At 46.6% G+C, this 21,564-nt stretch overlaps 1 protein-coding gene across 3 annotated transcripts in view; it reads left to right on the top strand.

The window, feature by feature from the left end:
• ST3GAL4 (ST3 beta-galactoside alpha-2,3-sialyltransferase 4) overlaps nt 1-21,564 on the top strand; it is an 89,636-nt gene that overhangs the window by 44,059 nt on the left and 24,013 nt on the right. The window lies entirely within an intron of this gene.

The following is a 21,564-nucleotide window of genomic DNA, read 5'->3' on the forward strand; positions in this document are numbered from 1 at the left end:
GGTCCCTTCCAACCCTGATATTCTATGATTGTCCTTCCTCTTAAGAGGGATCTAATCAATCAGGCATACCATAATGTCCTGGGCACCTACGTAAATAATGATATCTCACATATGCTATTTTGAAATTCACTGCTTCGGACTTTCAACTACTCCAGAAAGGGAGACGATAGAAAGCCAATCCTTATGCTTGGTTTGAACTTAGGGCTGATTTCTCAAAAGACAGGGCCTGAGTTGCAGCCACAAATTAATGTCAGAGTCTGTTGCCCCTGCATATCTGCATTTATACACCCACGTGTGGGTTTTGGAGAGGCAGGCAGAAGATGTCTCCTTTGATGCTTTGGCCTGTGTCAGTCCATGGAGTACTTGGGTTTGTCTGCACATGAATTGTTTGGGAACAGCTATTCTGGAATAACCCCATGTCTGGATACTTTTATCCCAGAATAAGAATGTCTTGTTCCTGTTTAGCTTAGTCCTCTTTCAAAGTAGACAAGTCCTTAGATTAATCCACTGATGCTTTTCCTAGTGCCTTTCATTCCCGAGAGTCCCAAGCTAGAATGACTTCATCCACCAATGAACTGCAGCTACTTCTGGGGTGGAACACAGTAGCTGTTTAACAGCACATAGCAACATTGCAGGAGTGTGGGATTCACAGTGAAGAACAACTCTGTATCCAGTTGAAACTGTGAGGAGAACTTAAAAGGGACAAATGTAACCACTTAAACTGAAACTTGGGTGGGATACCTGGGATTAGCATGAGGGTGACCAGGACAAACAATTGACCATGGGAGTTGTCATTCTGCTGGGTCAAGTGTGTCTGTCAACTTGTTTCCTGAACTGAGTAGCAATAGATAATCAGATTGCCTTGAGCCTCTATTGCACTACAGACTCTCTCTCCTCTGCTCTTGCTTTGCTGCCTTGTGGTGTATTAATTTAATTTTAAAAAGCTGATGGATGGGGAGTGTGATAGAGTGTCTTCCAAGGTCCCTGCATGCTGCAGCTGGCTGAACTGCTTTGAGTGCTGATTGTTACGCTAGCTCATCCTCCGGTTCCCACCTCAGAGCTCTCCTTTGCCGTGATGCCTACAAAAAACTTTAAATTGGTGAGGCCCGTGGTGTGCCGAGGACACTGCCCATCATGCTGGCCAGTATTATCTCATAGCTGCCTTATTCTCCCCCGTCTCTTTGCATCTGCTCTCTTGCTTTACACTTAGATTGTAAGCTTCTTGGTCCTGTGTTTGTACGTCGCCTAGCCCGATGGGGTCCTGATCCAGGTCTCGGGCTCTGAGGTGCTACGGTCATCCAAACAATGATGTTACCCCTTTTTACCCAAGTGTTAGCCAAAAACTTTGAAGTCTGATAGGCTATAGATTGTTCCAGATGGGAGGAGAAATTGGGGAGGGTCAGGTATTTCTTTGACGCAGTTTTGTTGATTTACAAAGAATGTACCACATCCTGGTTTCCTGAACCCAGTAGGAAACACCCAGCAGGAGACTGCTCCTTTGTTGACTGTTCCAAGCCTTCTTCCACTCAGCACTGAGCCCAAAAAGCTGTTTTCTCAACTTTCTTCCAGGGCCACATCATCAGCCATCTGTTTCTGTCTGCTTGGCTTGATCTTGCTTCTTCAGCTCATCCTATCTCGCTCGCTCACACACACACACACCCCGTACCCCCAAAACAAAACTCAACCAAACCTTCCACCCACCTAATTCTAACTCCTGGGTGGACTCACATATGCCTTTGTTTTAGGCGAGGGGCTGATTACATGTCTCTTACCGCTATCTTAAAATGAGGATTGGCAGTCACACCTCACAGTTTACATGAGGTTTAATCCAACCCCCAACTATAATAGCTCAGAATCATTGTGTCTCTGTTCCCTTGTGCTCTGTCTGTCTCTTTCATCAGATATTAAGATTGTAATTGGTTTGGGGCAGGGGCAGTTTTTTCCTTGTATGCATGAATTATATTTTCCTTATATGCATGAATTTTTCATTATATGCATGAATAGTGCCTAGCGGGGTCTGATCCCTTATGGAGCTGTTCTAGGCTACAATAATGCAAAATTAAGAATCATCAGGAAAGTTCCGCTAATAAAGATGTGCTTACAATATGTCCTGCTTCCCAAACCCTGCAGATGCCTAATGTAATCTCCTAATAAACAGATACGATGAGGAAAGAGAACATGGCCGCTGGTGAAGCGGAAAGAAGGAATCCATGATTTGGGGATCATGGAGCAGTAACTCTAAAGATCTGTGTGTGATGTCTCTTGTGTGTCTGAAGGCTCCTAGTGGAATGACACAGCACAATACAAGGAAACACGTAAAATGACACGTGTGTTTTCTGTTACAGTAGAAAATCAATCCCTTGAAGTTTCACAACTGAAAACCAAATAGAAATTGACCCGTTTCTCCCCCAAGGGAGACGTAAGTGAAACAGAGGTGAAAGATGAGGTAAAACCCAACAAAAACACACTTCCTGGTGTCCGTAATAATGAAAAGCTCTCCTAGTCCGCAATGATTGTGTCTAGATTGCTTCCATGACCTTCGTTGGTTGCAGCCTTCGGGTAGCTGATTTATATACCTGCAATAGTAGAATCCTGTGCAGTTACAACCTGGGGTTGTGTCATCGAATATACTCTACACTGTTGTTCATATTAAAATAATTGCTTAACTGCAGGCTGGGTGATCCGAAACAGTGGATGGTGAGCGATGTCTGTTACTACTGGCTTTGTTAAAATTGTCTGTTTTTTTTTTTCATTAAAAGCCCCAAATGTAAAATAACCCCCAGCATGTAACAGCGGGCTTCATGTTTCGTTCTTCTTGCTGATCGAGTGAGGGCAACGCCCGTCACCGGGTGGGGAAAGACTTGTGAAACTGGAATCGAGGGCAGCTGACCCCCGGTTTGCCTTACTCAGATGTCGAGCCGCATTGCAGCCAGTGGGACTGTCTCCGTAAGGACAGCAGGATTTATCCCGGTGGTTGTGATCGTGTATCAGTAGTTCCCAGGGCATGCCCCTCGGAGAGCGCTGCAGTTTGAAATTTGGAAAGGCAAGAGGGTCGAGGTGAAGTTCCTACCAAAGTACTCTGCACCTTGGAGGGGCTGGAGATGCAGATACCTGCTAGGTTCTTTTCCTTCCTCACAAACTCCCTGTGGGGAAAGGGTTTCTCCAGCCAAGGGGCTGCTCTGTGTCCTGTCTGCCGGTTGGAAGGTGGATCTCATTTGCAATAACCCTTTTTGGCTCAGGCAGCTTGTTGGATTCCTGCTCATTGGAGTTTGATCCTGGCTTTGCTCTGTGCACAGTGCTCTCTTTAGGTCTGCATCCCGCCTGCCCCTCGCTCTGTGTACAAGCACTCAGTGGGGGTGCATCAGTTATGTGTACCGCACCCTTGCTCTGCGCTCATGCACCCCAAAGTCTGCACTCTCTGCTCTCAGTCCTGCTGCATGCCGCACCCCACAGCTGCTTTCTATGGTCCCCTTGCTCTCCTTCTTCTCTACCTTTGCCACGTGCCCAAGCCTTATCCCCGTCACTTCAAGCTTTTAACTTTGCTAAAGATTAAAAGGAGCGCACTCTCTTAAATTTGGCATAGAAACATATTTTTGTAGGTCCTACTAAAATAGCAGCTGTTGCTTTTGTGGTTTGTGTAATGAGTGGTATGTTATTGTGTGGGCAGGGACAACTCCAGTCCTTTGCAATCTGGAGGGCTTTTGCCGTCCCATCATTCTGATCTGAAATTAGATCGCCGTCTGGACCTGGAATCTCGTGGTGTTTAATTAAAGTGACGTGCAGGAGTCGTTCCTGATAGCTGATCTGCCCTTAATCACTCCAGCACTCCCATGAATGAATGCCCAATTTAAAGCAGATGAGAGATAATGTGAGAATTTCCAGACTATAGAAAGCAGAGGTTTCGGCTGATGTATAGAAAGCAGACGAGTTACGTGTCCCACATCCGCCCTCCTGCAGCACACCGTCTCTTATGAGGGATGGTGGGGAAAGGACTCCTGCAGAACCCGTTGCTGCCTGGGGTCACCAGAGCATTGCAGGCCCTGTCATTTTAATGTTAAATCTTCCCCTCATCTGTTTCTCCCTCCTCTTCGCCCCCAAACTGAGAGAGACATTCTGGGGAGAGCGAAACAAGCAACAGCTCCCCTGAGACAATAGCGCAGCATGAAGTTGCCATGTGGTTTCGAGGATTCTCTGGACTTTCCCCGTTGCAGGTGAAGAGGTGATTTTAGTTTGTGATCCTGTGCCAGGGGTGTGTTGAAAGCAACTGCCCAAACCCGGTCGGCTGGTTGGGTGAGGAGTGTGGCATCCCGTATGCCAATCCCGCTGGGGCGATGGATTTCATGTCTCAGCCTGTCTGCGACACTTGCCCTTTGAAACTATCGCTGCCTGCTACTGTAGCTAAGGACTTCCCTTGGCCCCTGGGGAAGACCGAATGGCTGAGATTCCTCAGGTGCAAAGGGGTAAAAAAGCCTATTGGCTCTACAGGCACGTGATGCAAAACACAGCCTGTGCTGGGTATATCAAATCTCAGCTCCTGTCCTGTCTAAACCCTTCCAAATGTGCCATTCCCGGCACACCCCTGCTGCAGTGGATTTGGGAGACTGGTCACCAATTGGGTCCGCCCCCATCGGGGTGGTAAATCTTGCTCAGGGGTGGGGAGAAGGAGACCGGGAGTGGGATGAGGGGGACTCGAAAGGAAAGCACTTTGAGTCACATTGTGAGACGTGCTCTCTCTAGAAGTGTGTGTTTCTCCAGACTAAATGGGGGGGATCCTCTGCTTAATATAAACCTCTGACCACTGCATTAACATGCTGGGCTGGGGTGAGTGGTTGTGAAGTAGCTACTGCTTCAGAAGGTCATTTCATGCCCCAGAGTATCCCAGGCGGCACTGAAAGGTGGTAATCTTTGGCTAAATTACCTTTCCCAGTAAAATCTGTTAACTCTCTTGATTTGGGTAGCTCTGGATTTAAACCCCAGCATGCGGGCCCATGGGATGAGCCCCAAAGGGTGCTACTGAAATACTCCTTTCCTTGACCGTGGGGGGTGACTACACTGTAGTTATGGGGTTGGAGAAGGGCCCGATTGTTACGCTTTGTCTCTGATCCCTTTGCATCTGCTCTTCCTTATCCCACGGAAGCTCTTCAGGAGCTGACACTGCTAGGGGAGGGTAAAGTGGATTCTACTCTGCCGAACGCTTCCCATTATTTCTTACCCGAATCTGTTCTGTGATCAGTAGAGCTGTCAGCTCAAGTTCTGAGAGCAGCATGCTTAATAATTGTGACCAGAGCTGGGTGAATAACTAATTTATAGCTTCAGTGGCCGTTCTGAAGAATCAGCAAAACCGTTCAATTCAACCTGAACCAAATCCAAACATTCTGAAGTTTTCTAGTGAATTGAAAACGTGTGTTTGGGCTCAAAGAATCCCCTGCTCAAAGTTGGTGTTGGTCCTGCTTTGAGCAGGGGGTTGGACTAGATGACCTCCTGAGGTCCCTTCCAACCCTGATATTCTATGATTCTATGAAAGAAAACGTATTGTTTGAGCAGCAATCCTGTGTTTCCGGGCCTGTTTAAAAGGCTATATTCACAGACAGGCCAGTGGTGGCTTAGGTCTTTTAGCCAAGTGGTTAGAGCGCTCACCTGGGATGTGGGAGACCCCGGTTCAATTCCTCCCCTCTGCCTGAGGTAGAGCAGGGATTTGAACTGTGGTCTCCCACATCTCCCTAACTCGTTAAAAGGGGGTGAACGTGGCCCCTGGATGGGGAAAAGGATACGTTGCAGGAATAGAGAGCTACCCTCGCGATGGGTGTTAGTGTCTCAGTGCATGACCTTCTGCAGGGATGGAACCGATGTGGTTTTGGACAGTAAGGAACACTGCTGAGCTGATCGTTCCCTCTGCATATGCGAGAGACTTAAAATGTGAGTTTAAAGCTCATTACCCGCCTGGTTGTTCTGCAGGGCGTTGCTTTTATTAGCATTTAAAAAAACACAAAGGTGTTTGATTTTCATCAGCTGGGAAAGTTTACTTTAAATAAGAGTAGTGCAAAGAGAGGATGAAAAGATGACGCACACTGTCACGTCCTGGCATTTCCCAGCACTCTATTTCCTTCTGTACCTAGAGCTCCACCCTGGAGGATGGCCAGCGTCCCACGAGCGGCACTCCGCACCTTGCAGGGTCAAACCCAGCACAGTGCTGGCACTGGAGGAGATAGGAGTCTTTAGGGTGGGCCTGATCCATAACTCATTGACGTCAATGGCAAAGCGCCCATTGATTGGCTGACTCGTGGCCTTCGACACGCCCTTTAAAATGGGGACTGCGGAGTGGAATGCTGCCGGCTAAACCCCAAGTGGCCAAGGGGAGGCAGCTGATAACTGCGGGAGCCTAAAGGTTAACTGCCGTACACGGGGCCCCTTGTGAGCTCACTACAGAATGGGAGGGTGTCATGGAAGGATCCATGGGAGATAGGAATCCTAGTGCTGTGGGCTGCACACAATATTGCCTGGGTGTTAGAGAAGGTGCAAGAGGTGGTAGCTGACATGTCTGTATGCTCCCTTCCTGGGTGAAGGCATGAGTTACAGCTGGACCCTGTGCTTGCGCTCCCGGTGCGGACTAGGGCCTGCTTTGTCTGGTGGCCCTTCCCGTCCCCATTTCAGGAGACCACAGCACAGCACAGATGATGCTTGCAGTAAAATCTATTTGCTTTTTGCATACCTGCCCCTGACAGCTCTCTTCGGGGTATTGCTTAGTCAACAAGCCCGGCATTCCCCTGGCAGCTTCGTTTCCTGGCTGGGTGGGAGCTCACAGAAAGTGGTGGGGCTGATAAGTCCCTTTGGTATGTTGTATCCTTGTGCTGATCTTGTGACGCACAGGCCCTGCCCTTTCTGCATAGCCATAACCAGACACGTACCTGCTCCTTTATTTTACTGTGGAAATCAGCCACGGTAAACATCTCTGCAGACAGGCTGGCACGTCGTACGTGTTCCTGCACCACATGCCCTGCCTACTCAGCACTGCAGGGGGTCAGATCCCCCTTCCCTCTCCACAAAGCAGAGGACTGTCTCACTGAGGAGAATCTCCATTAGCTCCTATATGGGGTCTACAAATAGAACTGGTCCAAAAAAGAAGCCTGATGGGGATTTGGCAAACACTTTTTATTTGTTTTTATTTTCAAGCTAGACTGATTTCCCCCCCCCCCAAGTTTTATTTTTTTCCTTTTGAAATCACTAATTTCTGTATTTGTGCAAGTTTCAGGGGGCAGAGTTAAGGTTGGATGGATTTGGCAATGAGTGATGAGGGTCCTAGGACATTAGAGACACAAGGTGGGTGAGGTAATAGCTTTTATGGGACCAATTTCTGTTGGGGAGAGAGACAAGCTTTCGAGCTTACACAGAGCTCTTCTTCAGGGCTGGGAAAGGTCCCCGAGTGTCACAGTTAAAGGGACCTTCAAGGTGAAGTGGCCCGTTCACACCCCTGTAGTCCTAGGACCAAAGGGTGGGGGTGAGTGGGTTACAGATTGTCCTAGTGAGCCATAAATCCAGAGGGATTCCCTTGCAGTTGGAAGGCTGGAATTGGCTGGCTCTCTTCTGTTTAATTCCAGGCATTTTAATGTTAGGTGCGGGGTTTTATCCTTGAAGCTGTCAAATTTTAGTGGTGTCATACCATGTTCTGGGTGCTAGCTGGACACGCTCTCAAACATAACTCTTCCTTTTGACCAGAGTACTTTTGTTTAGACATTGGATGAAATTCCTACTAGTGCAAGAGGCCTTGTGACGCCTAGCTAGTCCTTGTGCCCTTCTGCAAAGAGCGGGATTTCACCATTTACTCTGCTCCCGCATCCTAATTCTACCCCTTTATCCCACCTGAAACAATTCTCCTCTTCCTCCTTTGCACTTCCACCATTTAGATGCCTGCTCCACGTGCCACCCTATCTGAACCTGTGCTGACTAGCTTTGCCTTCAGTTGACTGGTGACTGCTGTGCTGCATTGCTCAGGTGGAATTTGCTTTGCTTTGTCAAAGTCACACTTGTTGGCAGGTCAGTGCAGCTGTGCCCTTAACAGCTCAGCCGCTGATGCATCTGAAAGAAAACAGTCCTGCAGGGACCTATAGTAAAGAACAGAATTGTCAGACACATAGATGAACATAATTTGTTGGGGAGGAGTCAACATAGTTTTTGTAAAGGGAAATCACGCCTCACCAATCTACTAGAATTCTTTGAGGGGGTCAACAAGCATGTAGACGAGGGGGATCCGGTGGATATACTGTATTTAGATTTTCAGAAAGCCTTTTAAAAGGTCCCTCACCAAAGGCTCTTAAGCAAAGTAAGCTGTCATGGGAGAAGAGGAAAGGGCCTCTCAGGGATTGGTAACTGCTTAAAAGATAGGAAACAAAGGGTAGGAATAAATGGTCAGTTTTCAGAATGGAGAGAGGTAAATAGTGGTGTCCCCCAGGGGTCTGTACTGGGCCCAGTCCTATTCAACATATTCATAAATGATCTGGGAAAAGGGATAAAAAGGGAGGTGGCAAAATTTGCAGATGATACAAAACTACTCAAGATAGTTAAGTCCCAGGCAGACTGCAAAGAGCTACAAAAGGATCTCTCAAAACTGGTTGACTGGGCAACAAAATGGCAGATAAAATTCAGTGTTGATAAATGCAAAATAATGCACATTGGAAAGCATAATCCCAACTATATCTATAAAATGATGGGGTCTAAATTAGCTGTTACCACTCAAGAAAGAGATCTTGGAGTCATTGTGGATAGTTCTCTGAAAACATCCACTCAATGTGCAGCAGCAGTCAAAAAAGCGAACAGAATGCTGGCATCATTAAGAAAGGGATAGATAATAAGACAGAAAATATCATATTGCCTCTACATAAATCCAAGGTACGCCCACATCTTGAATACTGCATGCAGATGTGGTTGCCCCATCTCAAAAAAGATATATTGGAATTGGAAAAGGTTCAGAAAAGGGCAACAAAAATGATTAGTGGTATGGAACGGCTCCCATATGCGGAGAGATTAATAAGACTGGGGCTTTTCAGCTTGGAAAAGAGATGACTAAGGGGGGGGGTATGATAGAGGTCTATAAAATCATGACCGGTGTGGAGAAAGTAAATAGGGAAGTGTTATTTACTCCTTCTCATAACACAAGAACTAGGGGTCACCAAACGAAATTAATAGGCAGCAGGTTTAAAACAAACAAAAGGAAGTGTTTTTTTTCACACAACACACAGTCCACCTGTGGAACTCCTTGCCAGAGGATGTTGTGAAGACGAAGACTATAACTGGGTTCAAAAAAGAACTAGATAAATTCATGGAGGATAGGTCCCCATCAATTGCTGTTATCTAGGGTGGGCAGGAATGGTGTCCCTAACCTCTGTTTGCCAGAAGCTGGGAATAGGCAACGGGATGGATCACTTGATGATTACCTGTTCTGTTCATTCCCTCTGGGGCACCTGGCATTGGCCACTGTCGGAAGACAGGATACTGGGCTAGATGGACCTTTGGTCTGACCCAGTATGGCTGTTCTTATGACCTCTGTGTTCAGTGAGGATACTGCTGCAGGGCGTGGCTTGTTACATTGCCGGGTCACGTGATGGCTGAGCTCAGTCTCACGTTGCCGGATCTTCCTGCCACTGCTGTGTTGGGGTAACAACACCCACTGTGATGTGCACCTGTGACTGGGCTAGTGCATGCAGGGACTCTGGAAGCATCTATCTCATAGTTCCCAACACTGTGGCTGGGTTGCAGCAGGTATGGTGTACCTTCCCAATCTGAAGCACAGCAGTGTGGGATGCAGGAGGACTGGTTGAATCAATGCAGCTGCAGAGCTCATGGCTTCTGTGCCACAAGAAGAGAAATGGTTATACATTTTCATAGGTTTTAAGGTCAGATCACCATGGTGATCATCTACTCAGTTGCGGTCACTAGGACAGATCTTCAGAAAGGCATCCAGTTTTGAACTTAGCCCCGCTGATGCAGGAGTCTGAGTCACCAGTAGAGCTACTTTGAATGACGCCAGCTGCAGATCTGGGCCTGTATGTTTAACCCGCTGGTTGCATGCTGTTGGTTTGGCACCAAGTCTTTCATTGGGGTCAGTTGTACTGAGGAATGTAATGGGCATATTTCTGACAGAAGTAGTAGGGGAGGTTGTACATATGCCTAGGCAGACTTCTTACAGACTTGAAAAATAAGAGACACTTTTAATTGAGATGCCCAAGAAGATAATAAAGAAAAGTGCTCTGACGGTACGATATGATTTTAGATTGACAGCTCTTTGGGGCAGGGACTACCTTTTTGCTGTGTTTGTACAGCACCTAGCACAGTGGGGTGCTGGTCCATGAGTAGGGTAGGTGCTATCACAATAGAGAGAATCATCCTTGACCTCCCGGTGATCTTTGGATATGCACACGGGCTAGTTTCCAGAGTCCACCAGGCCGTGTGAAACCTGAGCTGTGCTCTTCTGCATTGATTCAATTACTCTTGCTGCTTAGGCCTTGGCTACACTTGGGGATTCACAGTGCTGCCGCGGCAGCGCTGTGAAGCGCGAGTGTAGTCGCGCCGCCAGCGCTGCGAGAGCTCTCTTGCAGCGCTGCAAGCACTCCACCTCTCCGAGGGGAATAGCTTGCAGCGCTGCGAGCGAGCGTGCAGCGCTGCACCCCTCGCGGTCGGGGGGGGGGGGGGTGTTTTCACATCCCTGAGTGCAGCGTTGTACAGCGCCAGTGTAGCCAAGGCCTTAGTCGCATGATGACTTTTTTGTTTTGAGGATTAACTTTTGTGGTTTTTTTTCCCATCAGAAGTGACTGTGCGTTACACCCACAGGATTTTAGAGTGTGGCAAACAAGTGGTTGTTTGCCAAGGCACACTAGGTTATCGTTATCTTAAATCAGATTACTCAAGGCGCTCTTTAAACAAATCCAAATAAACAGCTGAAGCAGGAGCTCATGCACATGCTTGTACCTGGGCACAGTTTACCTGTCTCTCGTGCATAACTGTGCTGTACCTCCTCTGGAACTGGCCCCCCGAGTTGAGAATCAACACCAGGCCTGTGCATCAATTAAGTCCCACTTAGCGTGCTTTGGTTGGCCTTCTGCATCCTTTTCTGGGACGCAATCCAGGCCCTGCTTTATGGAATCCTTGCCATGGAAGATGCTATCCAACATAAGTGCTAGCTGGCCATCTTAATTGGGAACTAGAGGACGTGTTCGGGGAGGGGAAGTTTCTGAATAGTTGCTGTGTGTTTTTTGGCTGAAATATTCATATATCTAACTGGCTGATTTGCGTTAACAGGATTATATGTGGCTCTGCATATCTGTTACAAACAGGTTAAACTGCTTTATGGCAAGGAGTGCTGTCAGGGCTGGTAACCCAAGGTTTTATGCCATATGAAACCTCTTTTGTTTCAAGCAATGGACGGGCTGGATCTCCCCCTTTCCTTGAGGAGGAGGAGAGGCGTCAAAATCAAGAGGAAAAGAAGCAGGGTGGGAAGTGTAAGAGAGAGGCCAGGCTATATTACAGTGATTCCGCAGGTTCTGAAAGAATGGGCAGTGTTGTTGTGGTGTTTGTACTAGGGCAGTGCAGGAGGTCCCCATCAGGAAGCCGTGCTGGAGCTTGTTGGGAAATTTTCTTAAGAACATTAGAACGGCCACACTGGGTCAGACCAGTTCATCTATCCCAGTATCTTGTCTTCCAACAGTGGCTGGTGCCAGATGCTTCAGAGGGAATGAACAGAGCAGGGCAGTTATCAAGTGATCCATCCCCTGTGCCATCTATTCCCAGCTTCAGGCAATCAGCGATTTAGGGCCACCCAGAGCATGGGGTTGCGTCTCTGACCATCTTGGCTAATAGCCATTGATAGATCTATTCTCCTAATCCTTTTTTGAGCCCAGTTATTTTTGTGGCCTTCACAACATCCCGTGGCAACAAATTCTGCAGGTCGACTGTGTGTTGTGGGTCCTTATGTTTGTTTTAAACCTTCTACCTAATAATTTCATTGGGTGACTCCTGGTTCTTGGGTCATGAGAAGGGTAATCAACACTTCCCTATTCATTTCTCCACACCAGTCATGATTTTTTAGACCTCTATCATATCCTTTTTAGTCATCTCTTTTGTAAGCTGAACAGTCCCAGTCTTATTAACCTCTCCTCATATGGAAGCTGTTCCATACCCCCAATAATTTTTGTTGCCCCTCTCTGCACCTTTTCCATTTCTAATCTATCTTTTTTGAGATGGGCCACCAGAACGGCACACAGTATTCAAGGTGTGGGCGTACCTGATTTATATAATGACATTATGATAATATGGCAGTGAGTATCTATTCCTTTTCTAATGGTTCCTAACATTCTGTTCACTTTTTTGACTGCTGTTTCGTGTTGGGCAGATGTTTTCAGAAAACTATCCACGATGACTCCAAGATCTCCTTCTGGAGTGGTAACAGCCAATTTAGACCCCCCCCCTCATTTTGTATGCATAGTTGGGATTGTTTTCCAATGTGCATTACTTTCATGTATCAAAATTGAATTTCATCTGCCATTTTGTTACCCAGTCACCCAGTTTTGTGAGATGCCTTTGTAACTCTTCACAGTCTGCTTTGGACTTAACCATCTTGAGTAATTTTATATTATCTGCAAATTTGCCACCTCACTGTTTACCTCCTTTTCCGGATCATTTATAAATATGCTGAACAGCACAGATCCCAGTACAGATCCTTGGGTGACCCTGTTATTTACAGCTTTTTCCATTGTGAAAACTGACCATTTATTCCTACCCTTTGTTTCTTAACTTTTAACCAGTTACTGATCCATGAGAGAACCTTCCCTCTTATCCCATGATGGCCTACTTTGCTTAAGAGCCTTTGGTGAGGGACCTTGTCAAATGCTTTCTGAAAGTCCAGGTATGCTATATCACTGGATCACATGCTTGTTGACACCCACAAAGAATTCTAATAGATTGGTGAGGCATGATTTCCCTTTACAAAAGCCATGTTGACTCTTCCCCAACATATCATGTTCATCTGTATATCTGCTAACTGTTCATTACTATGGTTTAAACCACAGTACTGAAATTAGGCTTACCAGCCTCTAATTGCCAGGATCGCCTATGGAACCTTTTAAAAAAAATTGGCTTTACATAGCTATCCTCTAGTCATCTGATACAGAGGCTGATTTAAGCAATAGGTTACACACCACAGTTAATCGTTCTGCAATTTCATATTTGAGTTCCTTCAGAACTCTTGGGTGAATTCCATTTGGTCCTAGTGATGTATTACTTTTTAATTTATCAATTTGTTCCAAAACCTCCTCTACTGACACCTCAATCAGGGACAGTTCCGCAGATTTGTCACCTAACAAGAATGGCTTAGGTGTTGGAATCTCCCTCTCAGCCTCTGCAGTGAAGACCGACACAAAGAATTCATTTAGTTTCTCAGCAACGGCCTTGTCTTGGTTGAGTGCTCGTTTTGTGCCCCGATCATTCAGTGGCCCCACTGAATATTTGGCAGGTTTCCTGTTTCTGATGTACTCTTTTTTTTTCCCTCTGTTAGTTTTTGTGTCTTTTGTGTCTAGTTGCACTGCAAATTCTTTTTTGGCTTGCCTCATTATACTTTTACAGTCTTGACTTGCCAGAGTTTATGCTCCTTTCTATTTTCCTCAGTAGGATTTGACTTCCAATTTTTAAAAAGATTCCTTTTTGCCCCAACTGCCTCTTTTACTCTGTTTAGCCATGGTGACATTTTTTGGTCCTATTACTGTTTTTTTTAGATTTGGGGTATACATTTAATGTGAGCCTCTATTATGGTGTTTTTAAATAGTTTTCATGCAACTTGCAAGTATTACACTCTTCTGAGAGTTAAATGGAAATTAAAAGGAATAATCTTCCTCATATTTGCATAGTTTTTCTTGAAGTTAAATGCTACGGTGGTGGGATTCTTTGGTATTATATTTACCGTAATTACAGTGTGGTCGCTATTACCGAGCAGTTCAGCTATATTCACCTCTTGGACCAGAACCTCTGCTCCACTTAGGACTAAATCAAGAATTGCCTCTCCCCTTGTGGGTTCCAGGACTAGCTGCTCCAAGAAGCAGTCATTAATGGTGTGTGGAAATTTTATCTCTGCATCCTGTCCTGAGGTGACATGTTCCCCGTCAATATGGGGATAGTGGAAACCCCCTATTATCATTGAGTTTTCTGTTTCTGTAGCCCCTCTGGTCTCCATGAGCATTTCATGATCATGGTCACCATCCTGGCTAGGTGGTTGGTAATATATTCTTACTGCTATACTGTTATTATTCAAGCGTGGAATTTCAATTCTATAGAAATTCTATTTCAACTAGTCATTTTTTTGTCAAAAGATCCCAATGCATCAAAACCGAAGCTGTTCACCAAACAGCTGAATTTGAATCTCCCGACCTGAAAAAACGTTGAAGATTTTGAAATTGTTGAAATGTTTCTTTCTGATATTTTCGAAATGAAAAATTCTGGTTTTCTGATTTGAAACTATGCCTCATTCAGAAATTTCAGTCAATCAGACACACACAAACAAAAATGGCAACACCATTTGATTGCCCAGTTGATGGGGCCAAATGTCTCTGAATCGAAAGGGTTTGGCTGTGAAACTAACTTCCAGTGGAGTTCAGACTAACCCTGATGCTGGCTGCATTCAGATGCTCTGCAAAGCTGTTCCACTCAGACCCCCCACTCCCTCCAAACGTGTATACCCCAAGCCTAGCCCTCTCCTTCCACAGGACAGAGAGAAGAGCAGAAGATTTAAAGTCCACTAGGGACCTCGAGATGTAGCCATTAGTTACTTGGGAAGAGCTTGGATAGTGCAACAATGGGTACTGAGATGCAGTATGCTGCTCTATTGAGTCCTGCTCTCCATGTGCCCCTCCTCCTTGTTTGTTATTAATACTTTGCTCTTCTCACCAATGGATGTCAAAACACTTTACAGAAGCAAGTCAGAATATCAGCCCCATTTTACAGATGGGTGATGTGACTTCCCTAAGGTCCCCCAGCGAGTCTGGAATAGATTCAGGTCTCCAGATTCACTGTCTAGAGCCCACTCCAATGGGTGTATTAGGCCATGACAAGGTGGCAATGAGCTACCAATGCAATGTGGCCATGAAAAAGGCAAGTGTGGTCCGAGGATGCATCCGGCGAGGTATTTCCAGTAGAAATAGGGACGTATTAATGCCATTGTAAGAGACACTGGTGAGATCTCATCTGGAATACTGGCTACAGTTCTGGTCACCCATGTTCAAGAAAGATGAATTCAAACTAGAACAGGCGCAGAAGAGGCTACTAAATTGGTCAGAGGAATGGAGAGCTTATCTTATGAGAGGAGACTAAGAGCTGGGCTTGTTTAGCCTAGCAAAGCAGAGGCTCAGAGGGGATCTGATTGTTCTCCATAAATACATTGGAGGTACATGCCAGGGAAGCAGAAAAGCTACTGAAGCTAAAGGACGGTGTCGGCACAAGAACAAATGGGGCTAAAGTGGCCATGAGTAAATTTATGCTGGAAATTAGAGGCAGGTTTCTAACCATCAGAGGAGAGAGGCTCTGGCACAGCTTCCCACTAGGAGCAGTGGGGGCAACAAACCGGACTGGTTTTAAGGTGAAGCAGGCTATGTTTATGAAGGGGATTATTTGATGGGGTGGTCTGGGATAGCAGGAGACTGGACTTGATGATCCAAGAGGCCCCTTCCAGTCCTATGTTCGTATGATTCTAGTAGGTGAGGTAATATCTTTTATTGGCCCAAGTTCTGTTGGCAGAGATGTGTTTTGGAGCTCCACAGAGCTCTTCTTCAGGTCAAACAAAAGCTTACCAGCAGAAGTTGGTCCAATAAAAGCTATTCCCTCACCCACCTGGTGTGTCACATCCTGGGACCAACACGTCTGGAGCAACACTACGAACAAAATGACTAATTGTCACTCCTTATTTCATGCTCTGTGTGTGTGTTCTTCAGATTCCTTTCATCCAGTACTCCAGTTCATTTGTTCATTCGCTTTAAAGTTTAATTGTGTTTACTTTATATTTTATGTGCTATCCACGTTCTCTCTAGTTAAATGTTTCCTTGAGTCAAGATTATAGGTTTGCTTTTAAAGAACCAAAGAAATTTATATGACGTGACTAAACAAAGACAGAGGATGGCGGTGCCCGAAAGAGCGCAGGAATCCTTCGCAGGCTTGTTGCTAACCCCAGTAATTCTTGACATTGCAACTATGTAGCACTTCTCACCTTCAAAACGCTTTCCAGCCCACAAGCAATTAATTGCTTCCTACCCCTGGAAAGCAGGTGATATGCTAATCCTACAGCTGGGGAAATTCGACAAAACAATGAAGTTATGAGTGCGCCTTCTTCAATAAATTGGCCTGACTCTGCTCTTGTTTAGACCAGTGTCACTCCAATGAAGTCAGTGGAGTTGCTCATGATTTTCACCAGTGGCAGCACCAGTATAGTCACCTGCAGACACAGGTATTTGTGTGTGGTGCGGGTCCATCTCGGGTGCTGATTTTTCTCTTGGTTACTCTTTTCTTCCTTTGTGAAGGGTTTCCAATGAGGTGAGAGCTGGTGAAGGGACCAGATGGACCACCCTGGAGACCAAAGTGTTCCGTTTACCCACAGCTGTGCAGACACTGCAAAGGTGCTAACTGCCCCTACAGGATGCTTCTGTGCTGCTCCGGGGCCCAGCCCTAGGTGTCAGACCCCCGATACAGCCAGCCCTCGACTTATCTGCAGAGATGGCCGGCTGCTGCCAATTGTGCTTGTGGGAAATGGGGGCAAAATTGAGACCCAGCAAACTCATTTCACGTAGACCGCTGAACGGCCATGCTGGACATTCTGAGCTGCAGCCCAGTTTTCAGTCCTATTTATTGGTGTGTGAGGATCTGGTTAGGACGGCCCCAGAGTGCATGGATCTCAAACCTGCTACAGTGCAGCAGAGCTGGATGCTATTTTTATGTTCTTGTCTTTCGGGAACTGCTCTTATCCCATCCAGTGGAGGAAGCATTGGGCTGGGAACAAACCAGGCTGGGACAATAAGAACCCAACTCTACTGGATCTTTTTGGGGGATGGGAAAGGGGACATTTGAGACAGCTCCATGAACTCAGTTTTCTTAGGAAGGTGGAATCCCATGGAAAGGTTTGTGCCTGGTGGCGTCTCCAGCCTCTGTGAGAGGAGGGGACATTTTGCAAGCTGAACCTTGCTCTTGAGAGCCTTCCATCCCAGGTGGGCATGGGTAACAGGTATGTTGTGCAAAGCAGCTGAATGTGTAGAGGTTCGGTTGAACCCAGTGTCCTAGGCGGTGAGGTTCAGCGATCACTGGTTATTGTGTAGCACAATGACTTACAAAACAAACCTCACACGTCCCTCAATCTTTTTTGATGCCATTCTTCATTTCGAAGCATTTTTTGCCATGGCTGTAGATTAGTAGGTGCAGTGTGTGGGTGGTTGGGATTACAGAGGAAGACTCTGGTCTAGTGACCAAAGCATGGAGCTGGAAGGCAAGGATCCGGGTTCTGTCCCTAGATCTCCCACTGACTTGGGGCTAGTCACTTGACTTCTATGCCTCACTTTCCCTGTCTGTAAAATGGGGACACTCCTGCTGACCTACCGTTGAGGATGGGCTGAGGCAGAATTAGGGTTTGGTTAGCACAGTGAGTTCCTAGCAAAGAAATGTGGCAGAAAAGTGCCAATGTTCTATATTGTTTTAAGATCGCCTCACCCTGGTGAGCGTTTTAGGTGAATGATACACCCTGGTGCTCAGGGTGCACTCAACCCAGCTGCAAAGACTTCCTCCAGCTGTGTGGTTTCACTGGGCAATGAGACAGATGGGCAGTGACATTATGGGTAATTAGAGCACATCCTTTTGGGTGGGGTCCAGAGGCACACGGCTGAATGCCCGGTGAGTTTAATCAGCTGAGATTAAACTCACTGGCAGTGAACCCCTGCCTCTCCAGAAATGCACTTCCTGTCCGTGGTGGCTAGCTGTAACATCAACCAGAAGGCCCAAGTCTGAACTTCCTCTCTGAACTTTTTCATTGCCAAATGCCCATGTGTTGATCCCCAAATGGCCTGTGAAAATGGTTTGGGTCTATCAGAAACCTGCCTGCCAAGCAAGTTTCTATCCTTTCCTGCCAGCTTGCATAGTGGGCTGCTGGGAAACCAGCGCTTCCTGGGTCCACAGCTCCAGGGCAGCCTAGCCTTGTGGGCAGTGCCAGGCTGGAGACCCCAGAACTTCCTAGAGTCCAGAGCTGCAGGGCAGCCTTGCCATGCCAGGGTTTCCAGGCTTACTGCCTGAAAGCCCCAGCTCTAATCAGGATTGGCTCCCAGATCTGCAACAGGGAGCCTGGGGACTCTCAGGACTTTCAGACTCCCTGCCCTAGAGTTGCAGACCCCAGGAGCTCCAGCAGCTGCTGGCTGAAATTTCTTGTCAGGTTCACAGCCCTAGTGAAACCGACAAGACTGTCAGTCAGGGGCTGCCCTGGTCCTGGGGAGCAGGTCTCGTTCGGGGTCGGTATTTCCGAAACAATTTGATTTTTTTTTAGATTTGTGGTTCATGGGAAATTTTGAAAAAAATAGTTTAATGCCAAAGTGTGGAATGAAAGCAATCAAAATATTGACGTTTCGCAGGAACCAGAAATCCTTTGTTTTGGGCAGCTCTGCGGTGGAGTATCACATTGTTCAGCAGTGCCCCCTCCAGTTGATATGTTGAATGGCGCTTGTGGGCTATGAAGAGAGTCATGTCTGGGCAGGAAAGAAGGTAGGCATGCACCATGTTGACCTCCAAAGTGGCCTCGCAGCAAGGTGTAGGAGGTGTGGTGGCACAGGGGTAAGGCTGTAGCCTTTGATACTGGAGGGCGTGGGTTCCAATCCTGGTGCTCCTGTGGAGTAGCGTGGCCTTTTATCAGACCTAGATGGCTACAATGTTTCCCTTTTGGCCTTGGAATCCAGGTAGGTAAGGAGTGGGGAGAGTGAGACGGAGATAATTGCTGGCGTTAAACTCCTGTCCAAGGTGGGCGTGAAGAGGGGATCTTCCTCCAGGGCATATTTATCAGCAGAGACTGTCTGGAGCTGTTCTGTGGAGCATTAAGCAGGTATTATTATCTGCTAGGATGGAGGAGGTATATCCTGCACTCTCAATCCCCTGCAGTTGGTAAGGTCACCTTTGGTCCTTTGTTACTTCTCAGGTGACTTTATCGATGGCCTAGGGAGCCCTGCTGGTGGTCAGATAGTGAAAGGCTCAAGAGTTTGCTCATGGGAGGTGACTGTTGCAGATGGGCCCAGGCTGGAAGGGACTGCGAGTTACCCCTCGCTGGTAGCTCTTCTCTGCCACTGGTGGGGCCTCGGGCATTGGCGTGCTTTGGTCCCGTCTCTTCTCTACACACAATAGCTTGGTTTCCTGAGGCTAGCAATACTGGAGTGTCATTTCACCTGTTGGGTTTAGTGCGTGGGTGCTGGCTGATGGTGGCCTGTGAAATACAGGAGGTCAGACAAGATGATCTAGTGATCACTTCTGGTCTTAAACGCTGCGATTCTTGAACAGAGGGCAAAGAGCCAGGCCCTGCCCCAGGAAGATTATGATTGAAGTACAAGGCAGGAGAGAATGGCTGGATACAGCCAGACAGGGGAGAACAAAGAAACAATGAGGGAATATTGGTGACTGGCAATGGTCACAGCACCCCAACTGATTGGGTCCTGGCAAGTGAAGTATCCTCTTCCCTGCATATGGTGGTTCTAGATCCGGGATAAGGCACGTTGCCAGGGCAATGCAGGGATAAACAGAAGAACAAAGCTTCTCTAAGCCTGTCCTTTTGGCACCTGTTCCCCAGCACTTACATTCACTTAGCGAAGGAATGAATCCCAGGGCTTGTTACGGCTCTGAAGAGCCGCATGGTTATGAAATTAATTTGTTCCGTCCTGTAATGATTCGTGGCGTATCCCAGCAACTCAAGAAGAGAATTGCTCTTAACGAGCTGTGTCTCTCCTCCCTCCCCCCCCCCACCCCCCTGGAATAAAGGTGGCTTTAGATTAGTTTTGTTTGACTTTCGCTGGCCAAGATGGTGACCGCTGAGTGAGGGTGGGGAGGGGAGTGAAATGAGGATTGTGTGGCAAAGTAAACATTGACCTTAGAGTGGTCAAGCAGTGGTGAGAGCTTAATCACTGGCTCCCGGTGCCCTGGAAGAGTTTTAGACTGCTCAGGAACGTGAGAACACTCTGAGGTTTGTCTGGCCAATGACTAAAGAGCAGCAAGACGGATGCGTGGAGCCAGGGTCATTTTGGAAGAATGTCCTGGCCCGGTTTGCTGGCACCCTCCCCTGCTTCTCCAGAGGGGTGTCTGCCTCTGCGGAGATCCGCGGCAGCCTAAAGATTTCAAGGAAACATGACTTAATTATGGAATCGTTCAGGAGCCCAAGTAATAAACCAAGTGACTGAGCTGTTGAAAATCACTCAGCTTGCAGACACCTGCTCTGAAAGAAGTAAACATGCTGTAGATGGATGGGGAAGGCCTGTTCAGTATATTTCCTTAATTAACCACAAAGAGATAATTAGGAAGGTGGTTTCAAACCTTTCCACTGAGATCTTTCACCCTGGTGCAGTCACCCGATGTGTCACAAGGCGGCTTGTGGAGCAGACGTATTTGGGAGCTCAGACTGCTGTGAGTGCAGAAGTCTTTACAAAACACACAGCACCAGCCAAGCCTCTTTCCAAGTGGATGGCTGGATCAAAGGAATCTGGTTCTTTCCAAGTACGTGGCATCCAACGTGATGTATGTTGCTTTAATACCTGCCTGATCTGCTTGGCTTCTTGGTGATGCGTCAGCATTGCAGCTGTCTACTTGGTTCAGGAGCTGCAAAGAACATTTGGTGCGCGGTGCAGACCCAGCGGCTGTCAGTCTGGGCGGTTGCTGTCTCTCACTGTACGTGTACGTGTGTGTGTGTGTGTGTGTGTGTGTGTGTGTGTGCAGAATAATTTTTTTAAAATGTGAATTGAAAATGAAGGTGGCTTATCACTATGCGTACCCCATCTTGCAAAGTTAGGGCAAGGAAAAGTATTCGCGTCTAATTTATTTTGATAACAACGTGGATAGAACTCTTCAATGGGGAAAACTTTCTCTGTGCAGTCTGAACTTATGACTCTTCATGTTTTTAACTCAGAACGTAATAAATAATCTATGTTTAGTTGTACTATGCATCAGGGATTCCATGGGAAGTGAAGTACAGTTATTAGTCTTTATCTGCAATACCCTATGGAATAATATGCAGCTGCATAAATATAATGCTATGTGAATATGGATTAGAAGCGCATATGTATAGTTAGGTTTTTTTAGTACTGTGAAAGTGCTTAACAATTGACCTACAGCATTTCATGGCATATAATGTTTGTGAACTATACCTGGAAACAGAAGCTCATATGTAAGACATCTGAAGTCCTATTTCTGTAACATAATACATTTTGTTCATATGGAACAAAATATATTTTTTCAAACAGAAATTTCAATGGTTTTGATTTTTTTCTTACTGAAGGGCATGTATAATTTAAACACCGATCTGTAATCTCTCTGCAT

Source organism: Terrapene carolina, unplaced genomic scaffold (assembly GCF_002925995.2).
Source record: "Terrapene carolina triunguis isolate 2854851 unplaced genomic scaffold, T_m_triunguis-2.0 Scaffold374, whole genome shotgun sequence".
Taxonomy (NCBI): Eukaryota; Metazoa; Chordata; order Testudines; family Emydidae; genus Terrapene; species Terrapene triunguis.